The sequence below is a fragment of the Apus apus genome, chromosome 2 (assembly GCF_020740795.1).
Source record: "Apus apus isolate bApuApu2 chromosome 2, bApuApu2.pri.cur, whole genome shotgun sequence".
Lineage (NCBI taxonomy): Eukaryota > Metazoa > Chordata > Aves > Apodiformes > Apodidae > Apus > Apus apus.
The window spans coordinates 110,061,850-110,085,256 of record NC_067283.1 but is presented as its reverse complement, the minus strand read 5'-3'; the positions used below and the strand labels follow the sequence as shown (position 1 = coordinate 110,085,256).

General features: G+C 39.0%; 2 long non-coding RNA genes across 2 annotated transcripts in view; one reads left to right on the top strand and one right to left on the bottom strand.

The window, feature by feature from the left end:
- Window positions 1-7,541, bottom strand: part of LOC127381521 (uncharacterized) — an 18,932-nt gene extending 11,391 nt beyond the window's left edge. The window contains exons 1-2 of the long non-coding RNA XR_007888736.1: window positions 4,740-7,541; window positions 2,545-2,628 (exon numbers count right to left, since the gene is read on the bottom strand). This is a non-coding gene — a long non-coding RNA (uncharacterized LOC127381521). The remainder of the gene's footprint in view (window positions 1-2,544; window positions 2,629-4,739) is intronic.
- Window positions 44-23,407, top strand: LOC127381520 (uncharacterized). Its single transcript, XR_007888735.1, has 7 exons — window positions 44-534; window positions 1,271-1,366; window positions 7,747-7,844; window positions 12,289-12,352; window positions 13,065-13,274; window positions 21,972-22,179; window positions 22,586-23,407. It is a non-coding gene; the product is annotated as an uncharacterized LOC127381520 (long non-coding RNA).

The following is a 23,407-nucleotide window of genomic DNA, read 5'->3' as shown; positions in this document are numbered from 1 at the left end:
TCCCTTTTATTTCTTGGAAGGCTTGAATAAACAGCCACAGAAATGTGCCCTAGATACTAGTGCACCACAACTCTTTTTTACTTGCTTCCCAACAGCATTTAATCACTTGGACTTTCCTCAAGAAAAGGGTCACCTGCAACAGATTCTTAGCATTACCAAAACAAAAAAAAATCTTTGCAGAAGCCTTTTTGGAATTATATTCTTGTGCTAAAATGTGTTAATGGCCACAGTCAAATGGGACTTTGATCTGCAGATAATCAACAGATTTGAAGCAGACGGGTGTGCTAATCTCGCAGGCTGGCACAGCACACAGATAGGTCTGCCAATAACCCAGGCTGTAAGGAAGGATGAAATAAGTTATGTAGTTTGATAACTGGAAATAATAGAAGGCTGCATCTAACAGTTTATGTGGCAAAGAAGCTGAATCATCTAAGCTGTTTATAAATGTGAAGGCTAAAAGATTTATTGTGCAGAAGGTGATGGGAAGGACAAAAGAAGCTGCAACACCTTTCAGAGAACCAACATAGCCTTAAGGTACCGTAAAAAATAAGGAATAGAGGAATGTCTGGACAGGCTTGGTAGTTGAACTCCCACTCACTTTTCCTCTGAATGACAGAGCCTGGAGTGAGAGGAACAGCAGGCATTGCAGACTGTCCAGTGCCAAAGCAGCAAGTGTTTATTTACTTGTTAGGCATGTAGATTAGTTACTTTGTGTATCACACATTTTGGGTATGTTTGTGTCCTGAAGAAATCAATGAAAAATTTTGGTTAAGGAATTCTATTAAAAGACTAATGTGACCCTTGGCCCACAGAGAGAGAGAAAGAGAAGGAGAAGTAAAATGTTGGTTTGGTTAAAACTAGTTATAGAGTTCCTAGTGATTTCAGTGAAATTAGGATTTCATGGACAATGTTGAAATATATAAAATAAAATAGTGGTTAATTGCTTTTTATAAGTCTAGTTACGCTTCTGAATAAGTAGGTAAACTCTGCATGCAATTTTGTGCAATATGCACCACTGGTATATCAGCACTTCAGTTGAGACTTAAAGTTGAAATATGGGGGACAAAAAATAAGTATTAGCTTACTGGAGTTAATATAAATACAATGCTGATAATACTCTTTTGACTTTTCTACTCCTGAAACTGAACATTTGAATGTTGTTGGAACAAATCTAAGGCAATATGGGGAGACGGGATTAGGAAAGATATTAATACTTTGAAACTTCTTTACCATTGGGGTTTTAATGGAAATATTCTCTCTGCCAATTTAGGCTAATATCTCTATCTTGTGTAAGACAGAAGGACATCAATGTTGCTGAGTGTGTGAGGCACAGGACCATGAGGACCAGATAAGATCTTCAAGACAAGTAAACAAATGGTTTTCTGAAGTATGCACACATTATCAACCTTGGAAGTTGCATTAGATTTTCAAATGTATGACTTTGTTAGCTGTATCAGCGCTTGGCAGTCTGAAAAAGTCATTAGAATCTCTCCATTGGGAAGGGGGAACAAAGAAATTGGCAAAATTTTGAATATCAGTGTATTTGCTTTGATTAGAAAGATGAATTAGTTGGGGGGGGGGGGGGAATAAAAAAAAAGTTTTAAAAAAAGGAAAAAAAGCAGCTTCATTTGCTTTCCATATGGAACTCATTTAAATACGTAAAATTGATTGAATTTGGGGAAAAAAAAAAAAAAGTCTATACTAACCCACCATATACATTTCTGATATATTTTAAATACGCAATTTTACTTGGTTGATTTCTGTGTAATTCAACTCTGCTTTTTATATGGAACCTTTATTCACAGTGAAAGGATAAAGGAAGAATGAACGATTCAGAACTAAAAGCTTTATTACAGATTTCATCCTTCAATGGCTTGATCTCAAATAGCATTTGTTTTCTACTCGTTTTTATTTCATGTCTAGCCAGAATAAGACAGCTTGGGCTCTGCCCTTATGTTTTTACTGCCAGCCCCAAGCCTGCAACATAGAGAAGCTGCTGGTCCCTGGGTAACAAACATCTAGGTTGGGGCCAGATGTGGTGGGTCCTTAGAATACAGCAGGAAACCCAATTCCTTACTCAACATTTGAAGTCCAGGGAAAGCGGTGGAAGTGGACACAGGACTGGGGTGTATTTATTTTTTGGAAGTAATTCTTGAGTGTTTAATCATCACCATCTAGAACCATTGCGTCTGATTCTTAATGAAATTCTATATGTGCTCCTTAAGATAAAGGAGTTGGTGATGTTTTAAAAGATGAGATTAAAACTATTTCTTTCCTGCTCCAGATCAGATGCCAAAACTTATCCTGAATGATCAGGAAACCTCTACGAGGTTACTTGTGGGGGGATAGAAAGGAGGCTCAGGGCTCAGGGTAGATATAGCTTGCAGAGCTGAACAATGGGTGCATCTTGAACAAGAGCTGGGTGTAATCAGCTCTGTGCAGACATAAAGAGCACCCTAGTGCTAACCTTAGCATTTATAACTGTTTTTCAGACTTTCAGAAGCCATTAAAATCTTCATCCATAGCACAGTATATGAAACCTACCTCATAGTCAGTCAGACCTCCCAGCTCAGATATCTGTGTATTCTTTTGTGTACTTTGAAAACCTGGGAGCAACTCTTCATCTGCCTGGTCACAAAAGAAAATCACAAGTGGGGAAATTCTTCTGTCAGTTTTTAGATAGGTGTCATGTGTGCCAGGCCACTTCCAGGTCTCCTTGACTTTTGGCCTGAGAAACAGCCGCTGTGTTGCCTGTATTCCATAAACCTCAGTACAAAGAGCTTGGGTGAGGGAGAATGGCTTTAAGCTGAAAGAGGGTAGATTTAGAGTAGACATTAGGAAGAAATTCATCACTGTGAGGGTGGTCAGACAGTGGCACAGGTTGCCCAAGGACGTCGTGGGTGCCCCCTCCCTGGAAGCATTCAAGGCCGGGTTGGATGGAGCTTTGAGCAACCTGGTCTAGTGGGAGGTGTTGCTGCCTATGGCAGGGGGTTTGGAACTAGATGATCTTTAAGATCCTTCCCAACCCAAACCATTCTATGATTCTATGATTCTATAAACTCATTAAATTTTACCCAAAGGACAGAAAAATAACCAAGATCATTTATTCAGACCTTATTTCATTCTCAAGGTAATTTATTTTGTAAACCTCTGGCAATATTTGAATTTGATTACACTAGAGCTAAAATATCATTCTTGTTTATGACTCTTCCAAAGCAAAACTCTGCTCTGTGCTCTCCACAGCACAGAAAATTGGGTATGACCTGATCACTGTGCTGGACAGCTATTTTCCTTCAGAGAAGGGACAGGACTGTGTGGATTATTAGTCTTTTTCCCTAGAGGTATAATAACCAGGCAATTCATACTTTTCCCTGGGTAAATACTACTCTTTTTCTGTCATTGTGTGGCTGTCTGAGACCAATGAGAACACACAAAAGCAGTGAAAATTGTGTTTGCAAAAATACTACTTGTTCTTGCTGCTTCTCAGGCACATACTGATTTTGGGCAGCCACCTTGCACTGTGGGTGCTTTGCAAATAGCTTCATACCTGAACCAAGTTAGGATTTCTGGGGCCTCTGCCAAAGAGGAGCAGGCACTGAAAAATCCTCTGCATTTGGGCACCAGGCTGAGCCAGCACCTCGCAGCCGATTTCAACAGAAGGCGTTAAGAGAATGCCAGTGACACCTAGTGTTTAATGTAAAAATGCCACAAAACCGGGTGGATTTGCTTTATAAAGTCCTTTCAAGCAACTAGCAAGGAGGGTGCTGTCGGGGTGCCCGCCGCAAGACGCAAGGCAGCAGGGCCACCATCAGCCTCGGCAGGGGACAAGGGGGCTCAGGGCCATCGTCCCGCCGCCAAAGAGTCTCCCAGCCCATCTTCTCAAGCAGTGAGTTCCAGAGTTCCTCGCCCTCCATAGCGAACGAGCGACGGTGCAGTGGTGCTGGCAAGGTGACCGTAAAAGCATGGTCTGCCCTAATAGCCTCCACATAGTTCTGTTCAACATCCACCTTTCTATTTAATAAACTGTTAGAATACTTCGGCTTTGACCTATTTTGTATGTGCTGGAATGCTGCCTCGTCACACTGATATGCTTTCTGCGTCCATACGTATAGAAAGATTTCAGTGGGAGCAATATAGGAGGTAGTGTATTATAGTCTCATCTTAGCAAGGAAGAAAAGACAGTATCTCAAAACAGGATTGCAGTAAATCCTGAAATAAAATTCCAGCACAGTAGAGAACTCAGAGCTGGTGACACACTGCCCAGATTCAAGGCAAAGGACGTTTGATGCTAAATAGCAACAGTTACAAGTTGATGAATTCAGTGTTACTTGTAGTAACACTGTAACACTGACAGTCAAGCAGCTCTTGGATCTTTTTAAATGTTTGTTTTGTTAAAGCTCCTGTTTCTAAAAATACGGGTGAAATGAGTTGTGAGATCATAAACCGTATAAAAACAGATGTATGCCTAATGTCTAATATAGTTAAAGAAGATAGCATATGAATAACTAATCATCATCACAAGTATTGCAAGACAGGATTGATGTAAAAATACTATAATGTTGCTAGTAGAAATAGAACATCAGCTTGGACTATATATGGATGTATGACTTTTTTATCCCTTTTGATATTTACCATATCCAAGGAAAAAAAAAAGTAAATTAAATCAATAAATAAAATTAACAACTAAATTAGATCAAGTGAAAAAGTTACTGTAAAAGTAATGAAATGGACAGGCTCACCAGCTGATGCATTATGAAGAATCCAGACCAAAGTTTAAGATTTATGTGGCTCCTGAAGACTTGCACACATCCAGACATTATTAGATGAGTTCAACGCTTCTAAGACGCAAAGCACTTCTGAATCAGAGGCAAGCTGCAGGTATGATGTCTTACATTAGATGAGCCTAGTATGTTTAGTGCTTTGAAAGTCACATAAAGTCACTAGAGACTTCTTGAGTTACCTTTTGGAATAAATTCAGCATCTGTGTTGTTTGATAAAAGAGTGACACAGATATCTGAAGCTTCTGAAAGTGGGGACCATCAGTGGAAGTTATTTGAAGAAGATCATGGGACACAACAGGAAAGGACTAAAGTGATCCAAAGAGGTATGTTGGGACTGGAGGAGAACTTTGTTGTAGGGGCATAAATTGCACTGTTCTGTTCCTGAAGTAAAGTGATGCTGCTGTATCAGTGCATTTTAGACTGCTGCTGAAAAAACATCTGTGGGTTAAGGCAAGTTTAAAGCAAGAGTGTGCTTGAAATTGGAAGAAGGGATAAGTAAAACATATTCCAGCAATATTATTCATTAAGATAGTGAGGAAAACAAGCCACTGCAGGAATGAACATACAGTATGGAGATACAATTAAGCCAACATTATCTGTTCTGAATGGGTTAGGACACTTGGTGTGGCTGAGTGTTATGGACATTGAACTTTGGTAATAGCATAAACAAAACCAAAATACATCCATAAAAACAGGTGTAAAACCAAGTGATAGTTTAAAAAAATCTTAATTTGTATGATTTTTTAAGATTTAAGATTTCTGTATTCTGTGGATAAGGTTTAGTACTCCCAGGTGAGTGAGAGAATAAGTAGAAAGTCTCATTTAGACTGTACCATACTTGGTAGTTGTAGTGGATTCTTCTTCAGTACTGTCATATTTGAGATCAGCTGGAGCAGGAGGGAAAAAGATGCTGACAGCTCTGCAGTCACTAGGGTTCATTCATTTTGATTACTACTGTTACTGATTATTTTCTTGGTATCTGAAACTAAACTGCAGTTCTCTACAGTTCAGCTCACTTTAAGACACCATCAAATTGGTGTAACTCTCACAAGCTTTTGCTAAAATGATGGTGACAGCTATTGAGTTCTAACTAGCACTGTTTTTTATACTTGCTATAAATAATGACTTTCATCAGCTGTTTTCTCAACCATGTATCACTGGAGAAAGATGCAGCACATTCCAGGTCTCCATGCACATTAGCACTGATTTATTGTTTCCCCTTCTTCATCTGAATACAAGAATAGCACAAGAAGATTTATCCATCCAGGCTTTGATATCCTCTTATTTTCTGTGTAGTTTTACAGTTTGACTCTAGTGACTTTGGAGGTGGCTTTTCTGTTGTCTTCATGAGAGTGATATTTTAGTAAGAGTCTATTGGGTAGATTCCCTTGTGCAGCACAGCTTTTTGCACTGCTAAAGCAGCAACGAGAAGCTCTAATGGGGCCACAAAGTGCTAGCAGAGAATCCCTTAGGAGGGAAAATTGCACAGCTTGACTCTACCATTACATATCTGCCTGCCTCCACATGAGCTGGGGAGAGAATATGCTTCTGTGGCAAGAGAGGACACACTGGAGATGTCGCAGAGAAGACTGCTTATCTTAAGGAGCTCCACTGAGGGTGATGGACTAGAACAATTTTCCAGTAAAGGGAGTAATACAGTTTTTAAGAGTTAGATAGCTGAGACAGCTTAAACTGCAGCACACTTCATAGGGGAGGCCTTCTCATCCTTGCAGTTGTGTTGTGGAGCCACATCATAAGATGAGGATGTCGTTTCAGGTATTCTCCCCATTTACTATGCGATGGGGCTGGTGCTCATCTGAGCAGGTTCAGGGAGAAAAGGAACCCAACTGGTGCTTCTCCTTCACATCACAGGGAGATAAATGTTTACCTACACCAGTGCAAGGGAGCAAGCAGGGATGCAGCTGGAGAGGGAATGCAGAGTGGAAGGCAGGGCCCTAGCACTTCCAATGCTGTTATGAAGCTGCACCTTTGGAGAAGCTACTAACAAGTCTCACGACTATTTGTGGCATGATGTACCAACGTGCCATGGTGGCACTACTGTGGTTTTTTGCCATGTAAAAAAAAATAAAAAATAAAAATAAAAAAAAAATCAGCATCCAGACATAGGTGGAGTCTATTACTCCTATGTGAGGACTTGAAAACCATCATAGTAAAGTATAATGAAGTAATTCTATTAAATGCACTTGTAAAGTCACTCATGATCCATTGTATATAGGTTGTATGAAGGCACAGACTTCACATAGCTAGTGCTTGGATTGTACATTTATGGAATATGTCTTAATTTTTTTCCAAAAAGAAAAATGCAAACAGGATTCTTAAGAATTAAAAATATTGTGGGTTTGTTGTTTTGTTGGGGTTTTTTTTGTGAAACAGATAATAAATTAATTTCTAACATATGCTTATCTTGACAACGTCATTTTAATTTTCTCTTAATTGGTTGGCTGAATGGCTGTTTCCATGACAGCACAGCAAACATACAGTAAGGGCACTTATAAACAGCGATGAATAACAGATCATTAGACTGCAGGGAGAATTCCTCGCTAGTCTGTTGCTGCTTTTTGCATTTATCAGCTGGATACAACACATTTCACCACTGTCCACAACACCAAGATAAAAGCTGTCTGACTTCCAGAGGCCCAGTATGCTAAAAGACAACAGTTACTACCTTTGATTATGGTAGGTCAAATACTGGCTTTAATCTATGTTAAAGTACCTCTTCTAAAAGTAAACTTGCTAACAACAACAATGTGCAATACTGAGTGTCTTATCTATCCTTGGCAAACTAGTTTAAGCCCCTACCAAGCACAAACAGTACTTAAAAGATGGAAGTAGCCTCTCCTGACTCACTGTCTCAGATTTTTCCAGCCATGCTCCCCAGCAGAATGTTTCTCTTACAAACAGCAAATTTGACCTCTAATTCACTGCTCTGGGGTTCCCTGTGCAGCCAGCATTGTGAGCTGTTGGGATAACTCATTCTACTGAAAGCCACCAGAGGACACTCGGAGGGAGATGAAAATGGAGGTGTTAGCTGTTGCATGCAAGGTAAGGCCATTGTCACAAATAATGTTTAACAAAGATCTGCTTTAGTTCAGCCTTACAACATACACAGATGTCAGAAGCAAATCCCTAATTGCCTCTGCTCAGAGTAGTATCAGCTGAAATACTGCTCTTTTGAAGGAGACTTGATAGTCCTAGATGTGTCCTAGAGCAAAACTTAAAAACTTCTGTTTAGCAAGGATTTAGATAAGCACTGCAGAAAAAGATCAAATCTCTTTCCTCTCGAAATCAATGACAGTTTTGTCAAGAACTTAAGAGGTTTTTCCTTTGTTCTCTTGTTTTTTATGATAATTCCCTGTTTTAATGAAACCAGAAAAGGCAGTATTGAGTAAAATATTAAAATAAGAATAATTATCTGCTTGTTTAAACAATGCAGGTTGCAATAGGACAGTCATCTGCACGCTCACAAGTTTTGTGGAAAGTTTTTTTGAACTTGCCCATATTCCAACCATAAATGATTCATTTAAATTTGATAAAAATGCAGGTTCTCACTACCAAGGCAAGTTAGTACCCAGTGTGAGGCAGCTGAAGCTTTGCTACTTCTTGCAACAAAGTAAGTGATCGCAAATCAGTCCTAGATTGTTATTCATCTGATTTTAAGGGTATAATTTAACAGACATTTATTTTGGTGACAGTCCTGGTTCAAGCAGCCTTACAGCTTTACAACTGTGACCAATTCCCGTTGCTTCTTCTCCTACCTATTCAGCAAAGCACAATTTCTGCTGGTTTGTAAGACTGCATGGTCAACCAAATCAAAGATTTAAATACAGCTTCTTTTTCTTTTGTTTTGTTTTGTTAGGTTTTTGGCTTTTTTTTCTTTTAAAATACACATCAGTTTTCATCTGATCAGTTGCTAGCAATTGCAAATCCCAGACATTTCAGAAGATGTCTAATCATAATTAAAAAAAATTGTTACCTTCAATTTGAGTGAGACTAAAGGTAGCAATGCACCCAAACACTACTCATTTTTTATGGGTAGGCTGCTGTCCAATGCAGAAGCTTCACAGTTCATTGTTGGTTTTTCCCTGTCCTTAGAAGTATTTATTTTTAGCAGTAACGCTCAGTAGGAACCTCTACTTTGCTTCAGATGATTTTAGGGCAACATCTGACTCCCAAAGAAGATCAGAGATCGTTTCTGTCCTGTTTTAAACATCTCAGCAGCTGTTACAAATAAACAAGGCTTTCCCTTTGCAGTTGAAATGTGAGGATAACTTTCATGCTCTGGCATTAAAACTTCTTCAGTGGTACACTGTGCTGGTTCCTGGGATAATAGTGTGTAATGGAGATGTGTGGCATTTCTCAACCATTCCCACTATACAAGGCAGAGTGAGGCACTGACATGGCGAGCCATCTGTGCTAATGCCGATGATGTTATTAAATCATTCATTACATTTCACAATTTCATATTAGATAATTTACATTTTTACTTTTGGCATAGTGCACAGAATTCTTCCTCGAGAAATATGAACTCAGTATGCAAATGTGTTTGCCCTGTTTTCTAATAAATTCATGACCAGGCCGAACATCCTTACAAGTGCTGTGGCTCATGTAATTATGCCCTCAGATCTTGGTAGAAGAAATAGAGCCCTAGTTTATGCCAGATTAGCTGATCAGTTTTTAGCACATGTAAATTTGATGCATCCATTTCTGCCAACACATTCTGTCTACTATAGTGCCACCCAGAGCTCTACACCATCCTCCTGTCTTTCTTTTCCAATGAGGAAAAGTATCTTTATCTCACATTTTATATCACTTAATAGTAGAAACATTGCCCTAAAAAATCATAATATAGCAGCAAACTGACACTGTGGTTACACTAGTCACCATCATGGTATGCACGTAACATGCAAGCTGACCTATTAATTCTAAGTGACAGCTAAGGATATTGATACGTGGACATCTCTCTAGGCACTGTGCACACACACAGTCTGCCCTAGAGGCCTCACAGCTTGTGTGAAAGTGCAGTCCAACAAAGCAGGCTGGACAAATGAATAAATAGGGAAAGAAAATTATAAACACACAGCAAAATTATTTCACTGGAAATTTTCATTGACTACCTGCTTATACATCCGAGAATTGCCATGGAGACACTAGTGAATTTTATGTGACTAAGACTGTATTATGATTTTCAATAAAAATAGAACAAAAAAAATCCTTTCCAATTTAGTGACAATGTCCCAGCATAGTACAATAAATCACCACAGTATGATAAAAATGTTCTTGTTTATTTGTAAAGCTTGAATAACCTTGCAGATGAGACAGAAAGGCATAGATATGTCTGTAAGTCCCTTATGGAAGTATAAAATATTCAACATGAAGGCATGATGTTTAGCTAGCTAATGAAGAAAAATACCTCACTTCACTGTCACAGGCAATTTGCTGGAGGAAATACTAACTGTAGATGGTTCATATGGTTTCATGAAAGTACTGCATATGAACTGCAAGCTCCTAAGCTCTTATTCTGCTTTCGTTTGTGCAGTTCCCTTCAGTCTTTTGAAGTGTCTGTGAATAAAAAACACAACCATGAAGTGGGAGTGAACAAAGAATCTTCACTGTGTAGATTTTATACCTTCTTTCCAAAGCACACGTGTCCTAAAAGACCAGGGACTGTAAGATGCCCTAGATCCTTGGCATGTTTAATATATCTTTGACCATATTCAAGACCTGGGGAAAAAATTGCCTTCGCCAGCAGAGTAGCTTTAAGTAATTTCTTGCGTATCTGTACCTGCATGAAGGCACTTCTACAAGGTTCAAGATGTAGCTGTGACTCCAGTCTAAGTTTGTGAAGTAGATATAGTAATATAATAATGTATGAGTACAGCTCAGAGGCACCAGGTGTTTGTACTTAAAAGGGCTGCAGCACTCAATGAACATTTAAGAGAATAATGTCTTCTTCCTCAAGTGGGTTAAACTTCAAAACTCAGGTGTATATGGTATCCTCTTCCTCTGCTCAGGCTCTTTGACATGGCAGGGACTAGTTGTGTGAACAAAGCCTTTCAGAACTGGCTCAGAGAACAGCACAACACAAAAGACACACAGGTTAGGGCTAAGAATTGCTGGAGTTATTCCAGAAACCCAAGGTAACCATAAAAAAAACCCCAAAGAATAAAATGTTCTTTAAGCTGAGGCTCTGTAACTTCCTGATGGATAGTTGGCCACAGACCCCATAGGAGCAAATATTCAGTCATTCCTACTTCCAGCCAGCTGAGATTTTTCCAGTCAGTCCATCTTTGCACTTTTTGATCTTATTTTCTAGATTATCTTCCTGCTTGTCAGAATTGTAGCCATCTCACAGAAAGCCCAGTTTCAGGCTGAGCACTGTTTTAGGAGGAAAAGGAGGGGAACAAGAGGAGGGATGTCGAAGGGCGGGAAGACAACAAGACCCTCGGTGAGATATGACACAGTTAATTTGAGTGTGATTGTTCTCTGGGCCATGAGCTAAACAATGCCAGCTCATGTGGTTTGCCCTGGCATCACCTCCTCAGTGAGAGGAGCAGCACAGCTCTGGATGTCTCTGCTTGCTGAGATGGATTCAGCTCTTATAGGGAAGTATTTTCCTGTCTTCTGGCTAGAAAATCCTCATGAAGCTTTGGGGATCCTTCTTGCTTTTAAACACTTTCATTCTAAGAGGCTCCTGTTATGCTTGCTTAGAGATACAGAAAACCTAGAGAGGTCTTTTTTTCACCTTGCATAAACCAAAACTTCTGGGACCATACAATACAGCTGAGAAGGCAATGCTGTTTGAAAAGCATGGTTCTTTTGACCCATTTTCATCCCCATTTTACCAAGTGCAGAAAATTCTTCATTTTCACTTTGTCCACTGTCACTAACAGTGCCTCATGATGTTAATTAATACTGCAAGAGGCTAAACCTCAGGCCCGCTGTTTCACAAGTGGGAATTAGTTGTGTGGGTTTGTGGAGCAACATCTGCCTGTGAATAGATTTTTTAAAAATATAATTAAATTAAACAAAAGAGAAGCTCTAAGCTGAATCTGTGGCTAAATGATTAATATCCCCTCATGTTTAAGATTTTTTTCACAGCCTATTTTGTTTAATGATTTTCAGCTATGAATATTACATGTCCTTCTGCAGTTAATTATTTATGCTGATGAAACATGGCACTCTCTGAACCCTTTTTGGATTCTAAATGGAAAGTAACACATTTTCTAGACAGTTCCTGCTGAATAGTGATAGCTTACAGAGGCTTCTTTCATTGGAGGCAGGATCATCCTCAAGCCATTTTAAGGAGGCTTTTGAGTTCACTGGGAGAAATTGTTGTGAGAGTAGAGTCTTCACCACTGGCTACCAGCTGTACGTGCCAGGCTGCCAGCTCTGTGGTTCAAGGAGCCTGACCTCAGGAATCCTTTCCTTCCTAGTGGGAAAACCTTTCACATGAAAGATTAATTAATCAGAAGCGTTTACATTTCAGAATCATTGGTGCTTCCAGAACTGTCTGCGTCTGCCCAGGATTTTAAACTGAGCTTGGAGTCCGGGTAAGCAGAGCTTTGACATTTTGAGCTTTCATTTAAAATTGGCATGAAAGCAATCATCAAATATTGAAATCCTCTTGGAGCTGGAATGAGATCCTTTTCCACCCAGCTCTGATAATTATAGTTTATGGATCTCTTTGCAGCCAGATATCCATCATTCTGTGAGCTGATCTAGGCAAGAGCTTTGGCTGGAAAAAATCTGCAGATATTATCTCTGCTATTGTGTCACTTTAGTTCTAGAAATGTGTGGCTCTCCTCAGCCATACATCCCTGTGAATTACTGGATCCCTAATACCACTTTTGGATGAGTCAGGTCTTCAGAACTTGACCTTCCTAATAAATTGGTGGCCTGAATAGCCTGAATGGTGAGGAATCCAATGAAATATAAGCCACAGAAAAATGAATCTTGTTTTAACAAGTAAGACCACAAGGTATTGTGGTAAACCAATCCACTTAGAAACTCAGTGTACCTTGGCATTCCAGGAAGCAGAGCAAGGTGTTACAAGCTTTACACACACCAGCTATTAACTACACATGTGCTGCTATTAAGTTAAGGACTTTTTTTCTCTGGGGACAACAAAGTACTATTACAAGGAACAAGAGAAACGTGTTTTTACTGAACTCAGCAGTAAAATAACATTTGGTGGGACTTCTCTAAATTGGTATGGCTGCTGCATCCACTGTGATTTACACCTCTTTAATTGATCTTTTCCAGTGGTGAGTTTGGAGATACTCTGGAGCAGCCACAGAGCCCAGGTGCTGCAAAACTCGCCCTGCTGGTGTTGTTTGGCTCAAACAGCTGGAAGCAGACCCAGAATAGCACCTGGATCTCAAACACTTCTTCCCCTGGACACGGAGACACTGGAAATGTTTCAGCCATGGCTCCATCCTGATGGTGCCCCAAGGCTCCTCTGCTCCTGTCCTGGTAGGGGCCCTGCTGCCAGGTTTGGCTATCTGTCTCCTCCCCCTCCCACTGGTCTTTTGTCAAGAGAAAAATGAGACTGGGCTGACACCTGTTTCTGGGAAATAGTGGGTCTCAGCACTATGCTTATGGTGAGGAGTTTTGGCTGCAATGTAGGGATGCACTGGGAATGGTGAAGGTGTTTACAGCTGTATTTATGTGGCAACTGGATTTTCAGGTGCTTATTCCCCAAGTCCAGAGAAGGGCCACAAAGATGATCAGAGGGCTGGAACACCTCTCCTATGTAGATAGGCTGAGAGAGCTGGGGCTGTTCAGCCTGGAGAGGAGACAGCTCCGGGGAGACCTCATAGAAGCTCAAGAGGGCTACAGGAAAGTTGGGAAGGGACTTCTTATAAGGGCATGTAGTAATACGACAATGGGTAATGGCTTTAATCTGAAAGAGTGTAGATTTAGGTTAGACATTAGGAAGAAATTTTTTAGTGTGAGAGTGATGAGACACTGGCACAGGTTTCCCAGAGACATTGTGGCTGCCCACTCCCTGGAAGTGTTCAAGGCCAGGTTGGATGGGGTTTTGAGCAATCTGATCTATTGGGAGGTGTTGCTGCCCATGGCAGGGGTGTTGGAACTAGATGATGTTTAAGGTCCCTTCCAACCCAAACCATTCTATGACTCTATGATTCTAGGCTGAGGGCCTGACACTCTACCTGTAGCCCCTTGCATGAATCCAGGCTTCGACTCTCCAAGATTCAGCCAATACTGTGCCTGTAAAATAAACTCCCAAAGCTATGCTACTCTGCACAAATCAGCTATTCATATTGCTGGTATTCTTGACAATGTGGTTTGATTTTTCTGTACCATACAAAATTTGTCATTATTAAATCATTAAAAAGCAAGTAACTACAACAAACTTGTGCCAGCGGATCCTGCTCAGATGAAATTTTCAAAAGCACCTAAGAGTATTTTCAAATAGCACTTTATAGCCACCTACTTTTTAACTGGATTACTCTGGCTGTGTGAATGTCTGTGCTAACACAAGCTGTACCACTGCCAGTACACCAAGCTAGGCCATCATCAGCTAACTCCAGCAGCAGCTAGTGCCATGTAAACATATTCTCAGTTGTTTTTGTACATTTCCCTGAAGTCCCTTTTGCCTTGAAATCTTCCTCTTCTCAGGATCATATAGGTTTAAAAAAAAACCTCAACAAACCAAAACATTTTCTGACTTCTAAGAATGACATCTTAAATAAAATAACTTCCTGTAATTCTGATAGCAGCTACCATCCTTATTTCCATAGCTTTCATCATTTACCTCTAATCCTCTTTCTTTCTTGCTTGTCATTATTTGTCTTTGCCTTTATTCTTTCTGATCACTATTGTTATCCAATTTCCTCCCTTCTTTCATCTTTCCCTAACTCCCACTACAGCTGTGTCCTGTCATTTCACAATTTTGTTTTTACTCCCCATGCAGCTTTCTATCAAATATACAACTTTGTAACTGACTTTACCTTCATCTCCCTACCTTTTTTTCCCTTTTCTCAGTCATGCTCCAGGGATCAGACAAAGACCAGTGACACAAGCAGTTGCAGACTCTTCTCACACAAAGAATCCACAGAGCACAATCACTCAGGCTGCTTGTGATGAATGGCAGAACAGCCTTTGGCTTCATTTGTTACTCCTGTTAGGCTGAAGGCTCTTGGGGGAAAGCAAGTATCTCTTACCATGTAGTGTGCAGTACCTGGAAATGGGAGCTCTGATCCTAATTGGAATAGATGCTACTGGAGTAATAACAATAACCTCAGGGATTGAGATCTGGCCTCACTATCACGCTTTAGGACACTCAAGTGATACAGGAAGAGCACCTCTGCTACCTGGGCTAATTAAGCACTTATTAATTTATATAGACTGCTTTAAAAAAATAAAATAAAATAAAAAAGAGAGAAAGAGAGAAACAATCATGACTCTAAGTGTCTTTACCTTTAATTAGCAGCAAGATAATAATCAGGACTCAGTACTTCCACAACCACCCCAGTAAAAAAAAAAGAATGAAGAAACCCCCAAATATCTTCAGATATTATTCCATCCTAACAACCAGAGTTAGTCTCACGTGAGTTTCATTGTATGGCTTCATGCTATGCAAGAAAAAAGGGAAAGAGGTGAACAAGTGGATGTTTCATCAGTTTCTCCCACAAAACTTCCAGGTCTGGGCTGCTTCTGTCTTGCTCAATTGCATTTAGTATTTTAGACCACTCGGCTACATGCGACATGCAGCCACTTCTGGGGAAGGATTGTTCCCATGCCAGCAATCATACAAACCAGAACAAATCTTCTGAATATATGAAATAATTCCCCTTTCTGCTTTTTCCCTGTCATAAGATGAACAGTCTTCCAAGTTCAGACATATACTCTCAAACAGATAGAAAGTGAATTTTTAATATGACTTATTTGGGATTTAAGAGAATGGAAAATGGGTCATCAGTTTTAAATGCATTCCTACAAATTTCCAGGATACTGAGTTACTTAACAGAAGTTCTTGAATACAGCTGTATTTGTTATAGTTGTCAAACATGGCCACACTGAACTATTTCTTACTCAGTTCCAAGAGAAAGAGCTCATGTCCTTCTCTTGAGCAAAACTTGTCCTGACAGAGGTGTCAGGGACGATCTACTTCACTCAATTCAGGATTCAGCTCTTTGTCCCTGAAGCTGTTTGCTCAGTGGAGACAGAAAACTCCAAGATGTTTCTTGAGAAAATTGAGCTCACGGACTATGACACTGGCAACAGAGCTGTCCTAGAGTACTCGTATTTGGGATGAAACCCATTTGCCTTTATACGAATAGTTCTTTGGGCTGAAATAGGTAATTTGATCAAGGCTTAGACCTCAAGGTATTGCCCAAACAGAGGACCCATGCTGATTCACTCTTGCAGACCAAGTGTGTTCTCCAGACACATGGGAGCAGAGGCTCCCACATACTTGCAACCACCAGTTGCGCTTCTCTGACATTTTCAGTCTTATTTTTTCTGCAGCTCTATCTCTTCCCTCTGTGCCACTGTCTCAAAGGAAAAGATGAGTGTTTGCTTTCAGATAGGTCAGGTTTCAGAGGCTCAGGTTGCCAAGTTGCTCTGGAAGTTTCACAGTCTGCAGAAGTTCTCCCTTCCTGCAAGCAAACGCTCCACTGTGTCATCCTCATGGATCTATTTTCTTGAGTTATACGTTCTCATTCCCCATCAGAAGCCATCTCGATCCCTAGCACTGCTGTTTGCAATAGCCCTGTAGACAGGAACTATCCTCATATTACCTTCTCTATATTAAAAAGGACTTAGTGGAGATCAGCTGTATGGGCTTAATTTGGAGTAACACACAGTGATTACCCCCAACAGCGAGGAGCAGCAGCCAGCAGAACACAAGGGAGGGGTAAGCACAAGCACACTGTGGCCCCCATGCCTCTCGCTGGGAGCTGGTGAGCTCTTGTCTGGGAAGAGGGCAGGTTGCAGGTGCAGCCAGGACAGGGAGGCTGTGAAGTGAAACAGATGCTTGCCTGTCATTTGACCCGGAGAACCTGCTTCACTTTACAGTGCTCAGTAAGGGGAACTGCAGTTTCCTCTGCCAGCTTGGTAAATCTGCTTGCGCTCAGACTGCACACTCGATCAAGTTGTTTATCTTGCAATGAATACCAATTCAAACTTCTCATGCAAACTTTTTGTACTTTAAACACATCCTACTGTATCGCATTTTTTGTGTCTGCACGGAATATACTTCTTTGCATCTGTGCACCAAGCACCAAAGTGTTTTCAGGCTGGAAGTAGGGTTCTCGGCCCCGCAATCATGAAAACAAAATTGACATTATTTGTTTTGTGGTAGTGCCTTTAGGCCTCAATCAAAAATGACACAAGACAACAGATGGATGCAAGTACACTGGGGAAACACAAGACAAAACATTTATTCATTCAGTAAGCATCAGCCACAGTGCACCAGCTGCTTAGATATTAAATATTTTGTAGGCAGCATTGTATAGATATAAAAATCATAATAATTGTTGTTATAACCTAGCATATACAAGATAAAGACTTTCGTTGTATCATGGGACTGGAAAGTGTGGCCATTAAAAACAAACACCTCTCTAAGTATAAGCATTCAGTCATTCTTCAGCTGTAAACATTACATTATGCTAGGCTGAGTCAAATCTGATAGTTGTGTTCTCATTTTAAAGCTGATAAATATCATATTAGAGTTTTCTGAAAAGAGTGTCTGCAGCATACAACTGGTTATACTGTGCAGCATTGGCTAATTTTACATCTGTTCAGAGATTTGAACTGTTCTGAAAAGAAAACTTGCCCCTCCAAAAGCATCCCAGAGCATAATAAATTGGCACTAGTATCCGAAACACTAAAAAGGGAAAAGTAGATTACAGACAACCAGAACAATATTTTAAAGATAAACTTATGAAACTGTAGACATCATAACTCCAGATTTTATTATTTCAAGGAATATATTTATTATCTGGTTTTGAATCCTTTTCTCAAATATGAAAATACTGTTTCATGAAAACATGAAACAATTTCCAATATAAAGTTGTTTTTTTTTTCAATTGGAAAAATTAAAGCTGCATTTTCTCAAGATCAATTAAATGTTGCTCAGGATAATTTTTCTCAGATTTTAATCTTCTTGCTGCTACAACTGAGGGGGAAGAATTAGGCTTGCCTAATTTCCTTGTTTCTTTTGCTGTCACAGTTGCATGCTGTGTGCTATGAGTGGCCCATCAGGTATGACTGTCATGTATTATTTCCATGTCCAAAAGTTAGGCTGAGAGATGCTTCTCAAGAGCATATTCTTTGATATGGAAAGACAGGGGGCTTTAGTGTGGGCCAAATTAATTTAAGTGTAAAGCACATATATTTTCCTAAGTGCCTTTGCTGCCCAATTACTTTGTTGGAAGCTTAAAAGCTCCATTTGTTTGCTCTCATATAACTTTTTTCATCTAAGGTAGTTTTTTTGTCTTTTTTCTTTGGTTTTAAGAGACCCAAAATATTAATGGAAATTATTCTCCCTTACTTTTCACAGACAACCTTATGCAATTTTATAGGAAGCACATGAAACAAGTAAAAAATATCTTGAGAAAGGATATATATATTTATATATATATTTACATATATAATACATTGTATCTTTAACCAATTTACATAACATTTATTCCTAGTTCCAGCTATTGCTTTCTTCTTCTTTTTTCTGAAGAAGGAGAAGAATGACAACAATACTGACTGAGTCCATTCAACTGGTTCCGTGTGTGTTAAATACTCTGGAACAGATTTCTGATTAATATAACTAACCACCAACCCCAGTGAAGGCATGTCAGGTAAAGTAGAAGTCCTCTCATTTTTGCAATTGCTAGAGTAACATGACACGAGATTTGGAACTGCTTATGTTATTTTTCTCTCATCAATAAACAATAAATATATTTCAACTATTCATTATATGTTTTGACAGCTGACAAAATCTGTAAAGCACAACTCTTAGGTATATGGATCGTGTGAGAACCAAATGTACCTTCTACTGGTAAAAATCAAATTGTACCTTTTGCTACACACTGTTTAACATTTCCATTAGCTCTTTTTTCTTCTGCACGTGTCTCTATTGCTAGGACAAACTGAAGTAGCAAGAAACTTGGCTTGTTCCCAACTGGAGGAATGTTTGTGTAGTGAGTATGCAATTTATAAAGCATTTCTAAGTACTAGAGAGTGAGCATATCCTATTTTTTTTTTTTTTTTTTTTCTTTTCTAGTGGTCGTTTTGGAATATCTTGTATTACATCTGGATTTATTATGCATTATAGAAAAGCTAAGCATTGGAATATCTGAAACCATCTCTCTCATAGCTTCTCTTGTTTCCCTTCTGGCTGAAGCCTATACTAAATTACCCAACATACTGGCAATGACCTTCTTTCAATAATTTTCCACTTTAGCAGTGAACATTAGCTTGGAAAGACATTTATAGAGAGAATTGTATTCCCCACTGGAGCAAATTAAAAGTTGTATAGATTAGCCTTCAATTTCATCCTGTGCTTTTGGTGAACTGAGTTCATTACTTGAATTTCAGTCTTGTGGTTTAGGATGTCACCACATGTCTTAGAGAATTGGAGCTTTGCTGCATACCAAGAAGGCTGTACTGTTGCTCATTGTCTCGTATCTCCCCCTTATGGACCAAGAGAACTTTTTAATCTTGAGCATCTTTTGGGCTCTTAACAGCCTAAGATGGCATGCTCTTAGGTCACTGAGATGGTCACAGTCAGCTCTTGAGACTTCCTGCCCGTGGTGGACATTGTCCCTTCAATGAGGAAGCCAAAGTCTTCTTCAGTACTGCTCTTCAGAGCAGCTTACCACATGGGGTCAGTAGAAATCAGTGAGAAATATTTCTTCCTTCACCACCCCAGAAACTCTGAAATGCTCACAGCTACTATGCCATTCCCTATTAATTTCAGGAATTCAGTGAGGGAAAAACAGATGTGATTGTTTTTCATTCTAACCAGACAACTTTTAACACTAAAAAATTAGTAGTTTCCTAACATTACATGGAAGTTTGCTCTTTTTCAAAGCTACCTGGTGTTCAAAAGCTTGTATTAATTTATTTTTCCAGGATAACTTTGTCTCTATATTTCTTCTTTACATTTGTTAAAACAAGTGTTTTGAATGTGGCTTAGATTGATAATCAGGAGCCAGAGTTTTTATTTCTTCCAAACTAGGTTTTATACAATTATTTTATTATTAATAAAAGTACATTTAGAATAATTTTTAAATGAAGTTAAATAATGTGTCCTACTAAGTTCTGGGCAACTAAGCAAGTAGTTGAGAGCAGCTGCACACATTTTCTTTCTAAATGTTTATGTAACTCATTTCTATTTTATTCATGATTGCACCATGAAGACGATTCATCACACTTGCTCTGTTCTCTCCATATCACATTCCTTTCATTCCAAAGGATACTGGGGAAAAGTGGAGGAAAAAAAAAAAAAAAGAAAAAAAAGAAAAAAAAGAAAAAGATCACTGGCTTGTTTGATTCTCTGTCACTTTTTGATAAAGCAGTATGCCTAGGGAGCCTTCCAGACATAAATTACAGCAAATTAAAAACCTACTTACACCACAGTGGGAAATGGCATCTCAAAAACTTTACCAAATGTTATCTGACCATTTTTCCTTTAGGCAGGTAGTGAGTCAAGCTGATGTCAGTTAATCTTAAACTGCAGCAGTGCATTAGGTAGTGTTCATGGAACCCTTGAAATTCTTTTTTTCTTGCTGTACCCATTCACCCTGAACAGGTCAGATGTAATCCAAGGGAATAATGCTGGGAAATAATTTGGGAAATATTCAGATTTTAATTTATTGAGACTGTTGCAGCAAAACAGTCAAAATACTGTTAAAAAAGAAGTCCAGAGATTGAAACTGTCAGGGAATTATGATTTTGTAGATTGAGTCATTTGCCAGAAGTATTATTGTACTTTGGTTCATTTTTATGATACAGACAGCATAAGTGGTAGAAAATGAAACTAGATGGGTGTTTTTACTTCCAACAAATCAGAGTTGGGCTAACCCTGTTGAGGCTTGAGAAAAAAAGTTCCATTTGCATCACTGTACAATGACTTCAGTGTGCTTTGTTCAGAGGTGGTGTATAATGAATGTATGTTCAGTGTGGTATGCAGAAAGAGTATGCACAGTGAAAAAGGCTGATTTTTCATGTATATTGCAAAACCAAAGCAACATTATTCTTTTAACCCAGGCAGTGACATTCCCTAAGTTTCTCCCTGCTAATATGTACAGCAAGCAGAAGCTCTGAAACATGATTTTTCTTTTGCAACATTCACAATTCATTATGACTATAAAATGCAGACTCAACAAAAATTGTTTAAAAAACCTGATTTCAGTTGTAGAGTAAAAAAAACATAGATTTAGAGTCACTCAGGCAACCTTAGTTCTGCTTCCTTGAAAGTCTGTTCTTTGCATTGAATGTAGCAGGAAACCCTCCTGAAAAGGCAGTAGAAACTGGTCCTACTTTATGCTGGAGTCTATGGCACCCAGGGCATAGGGTGCAAGTTCCTGCCACATGCACTGCAAGATGCACTCCAGCCCATGGCATTGGGCTGCTGGTGATACATGCTGCATTCAGCTCAAGCAACTCAAGGTACAGCTTCTCTAGTTTCCTGGCATTCAATGCATAGCAGTAACTGCCACATCAGCACTAGTGTACACCTGGAATGTTTTTTCTTTATTCTTCTGACATGCAGCCGAAACCAGAAGAACCAAAAAAAAAAGTTTTAAACTTCTTTTTTTTTTTTTTGAAGATGATGTCCTGGAAAACTCAAACACAGAATATTTCAAACATCAGAACTCATTTCCTCCACTGTGCAGAGTGTCACTCTTACATTGTCATGAAGCTGTGATTAAAGTCATAGGTTTCAAAGAGCTTTTAGAGGAACTGTTGTGTCTGGAAACCAAAAGTGATATTGGACCCTAGATGTGCTACATGTCGTAAATAAACATTGCAAGTGATAGTTTATTTGCTATGGAGTGAACAAGCAAAGTGGAGATAAATTATTGCTATCTTTTTGCAGACTTGAAGAGCTGATATACAGGTAATGACTAAATTACTTGCCTCAAGTCACATCTGAGCTTGAAATGGAACTTCAATGTCCCAACTTCCCTTTTTTCATCTTAGACATCCCAACTTGCAGCAATGTCATCTACTTCCTCCTGCAATAATGAGAAAAACTGACATATGGGGCCTGAGAGATGCACCTTACAGAGGTGGACATTGTGTCGGTGTCCTCAGGAGGAAAACTGGAAGCAGGCACTCTGGAACAGGGCTTTGACATGCCTGGTGCTCAGAAAGGAGCTCAGGTTGAAAGATTCATAGAAGTCATGAGGTGAGAGAAAAATGAAAAGTTTATACTCAGTAGAAGGGGGGAGAATGAAACACAGTTGATAAATACAAACTTAAGACATATTTAGAAGCTGGGTATGCAAGCTGAACTTGCCCTGGAGCTAATTGCTGTAATGGCATGTTAAGTAAATCCGTTCTAAGCTTGGCTGTGGTGCAAGAACACTGTTTAACTAATGAAGTGCTCATGGACAAATTTTAAAAAGTATTATGCAGAAACAAGCTTTATTTAACTTGAATTGTAATATATGGGGTTTTTTTTCATCTAGTTATTGTGACCATCAGAAATCAGATAATTTTTTTCTGTTAATCCCAGGGCTGCCTCCTCCTTTTACTATCCTGGGTAACCAAGAATATAACACATGCTTCTCTTCTTTGCTTTTTTTGCATAGTTCCACAACAGACATGGAAATGTTCTTTGTCATTTATTGAGGAGTTGGTAACTTCTGGGCCTTTCCTTTTCCATTATGCGTGTGCTTGAGACAAGACAAAGCTGCTGAGAAACGGAGGATATTTATGAAATAGTAGTTTCCGTGGCTGAGCTTTTTTAGGAAGAATACTTCAGCTGAAGAGTTAGAACAGTCTGTGTCTCAAATAAATCTGAATGATGGAAATTCATACTGAAGAAAAGACAGAAGAAGAAAACAGTGGAGTAAAAGATATTTTTAAAATCTAAAATGCTTAAATCTAAAAAGTCTGTCTCAGTCTGTATGTATAGAAATAGCTAGATAAAGTTAGAGATTTCCTGATAATGCTTCTCATAACATTATTCAAGTAAATATAAGGAAAAGTTAGGAACTTATATGCCCACTATGTGAAAAGGTGCTTTCTATTTTGGGTGGCTTTTAGCAGGAAACATATGCATAAATTTATTTTATTATTTTGATAAAATATTTCCTTCAAGAGTTTTCAGAAGAGAGCAGAAATAAAAGCATATGGTTCTTCCAAGCCTCAGAAAACATGTTTACATATCAGGGAATCTATTTTGTAGAAATCAATATGTTTTTATTGCATCTGGGGAAGAATAATATTAGACACTTGTTGGTTCTTGGTATTCTTAAACTCTGTTTGCAAAGGGAAGCAAATAATTTTACAGCTGCTTCCAAGAGAGCATATTATTAGATCTTAATACTTAACTGTATTTCCTCACAAACATGGATTTGCTGTTGTTATTGTTGTGACTGTGTCCAGGTGATCATATAGTTTGAAAGAAA